We start from the raw sequence: 523 nt of genomic DNA, 5'->3' as shown, positions 1-523 counted from the left end.
GGCGGGGGACCGGAGCGTCCCCGTCCTGCCCCTGGCACCGAGGGCATCAGGCCGGGCGGGGGTCAGGGCAGCGCTGCCTGCAGGGGCGACGGCCGGGGGCTGCTGGGGCTCTGGAGGAGTCCCCCCGTGCCTGGCCCTGCTGCTCCCAGCAGGAATGGTATTTCTCTATCCGCTGAGCAACTCCTCTTTCTCCCTCCATCCCTGCCAGACCCCAAAAACGCAGCGTGCCCTGGGCTAGCTCCTCTCCTCCTCCTCTCTCCTCTAGCTGTCATAGCTCCCCCCCGCCCCCCGTTCCCTCCTAGCTCCTTGTCTCTGTGGTCGGTGGCATTATAAAATACCTCGGCCAGGCCCTTGGTGAAGGTTTTTCTCCCAGTTTTCCTATTCCCTCTGTTTCTGCTTCTTTCTTTTGCTCTTTCTTTCTCTCCCTCTCTTTCTTTCCCTGCCAGGAATCCCAGTCCCAGATGAACCAATACTCCGTGGCTCTGCTATTTCCCTTTTATTCCCCCCCCCCCCCCCCACCGCC

The sequence above is a fragment of the Aptenodytes forsteri genome, unplaced genomic scaffold (genome assembly GCF_000699145.1).
Source record: "Aptenodytes forsteri isolate BGI_AS27 unplaced genomic scaffold, ASM69914v1 Scaffold136, whole genome shotgun sequence".
Taxonomy (NCBI): domain Eukaryota; kingdom Metazoa; phylum Chordata; class Aves; order Sphenisciformes; family Spheniscidae; genus Aptenodytes; species Aptenodytes forsteri.
The sequence above is the reverse complement of the archived record's forward strand: the minus strand, read 5'-3'. Positions refer to the sequence as shown.